Raw genomic sequence first — 663 nt, 5'->3', positions numbered from 1 at the left:
CCAGTGGCTACTACTGGAGGAAGAACACTACCAGACAGTAAGTATATTATTATGATACATTTATTAAAATACAATACACAGTTCCTAGTTCACCTCATCTGGTAGTGTCTCCAGTTGTCATTAATAGTTTAACAGTAGCTTATACTGTACCAGTTCTTAATGAAACTACTATCAATATAACATGGAGTCCACCATCTCATCCTAATGGAGAAATCACAAAATTTATTATTAGAATAGCTACTGATGCAATTACTAGTGAAAGATATTCTTCATTTATGATTAATAAAGCATTATACACATTAGTTTATGGTGGATTGAGTAAGCATAAGAGTAAAAATTATTATTATTATTTATTACCATTCTACCAGAACCAGGAGTACCTTATTATGTATCAGTTGTAGCAGCCAATCAAGTTGGTGAGAGAAAATCAGAAACTGCTATTGTATTCACCAAAACCGACAGTAAAATATAATGATAATGCTAATGAATGAATGTATATGTCATTTTATGTATAGGTAGTGTTACAGTATCACTTTCTAATGTACAAGCAATGAGAATAGGAGATACAATAGTGTTATCATGGGATATAGTGACACTAGAAGAAACTAAAGGATTCTTTGTATACAGTATCAGATTAACTCCTGATGATGGTAGCACTAGCAG

The 663-nt window shown here is 31.8% G+C and overlaps 1 long non-coding RNA gene across 1 annotated transcript; it reads left to right on the top strand.

Moving 5' to 3' along the window:
- The first annotated feature begins 230 nt into the window (after window positions 1-230).
- On the top strand, window positions 231-603 carry LOC109590537 (uncharacterized). Its single transcript, XR_002189370.1, has 3 exons — window positions 231-318; window positions 369-461; window positions 516-603. It is a non-coding gene; the product is annotated as an uncharacterized LOC109590537 (long non-coding RNA).
- The last annotated feature ends 60 nt before the right edge of the window (window positions 604-663 follow it).

Source organism: Amphimedon queenslandica, unplaced genomic scaffold (genome assembly GCF_000090795.2).
Source record: "Amphimedon queenslandica unplaced genomic scaffold, v1.1 AMPQUscaffold_9886, whole genome shotgun sequence".
Lineage (NCBI taxonomy): Eukaryota > Metazoa > Porifera > Demospongiae > Haplosclerida > Niphatidae > Amphimedon > Amphimedon queenslandica.
The sequence above is the reverse complement of the archived record's forward strand: the minus strand, read 5'-3'. Positions and strand labels throughout refer to the sequence as shown.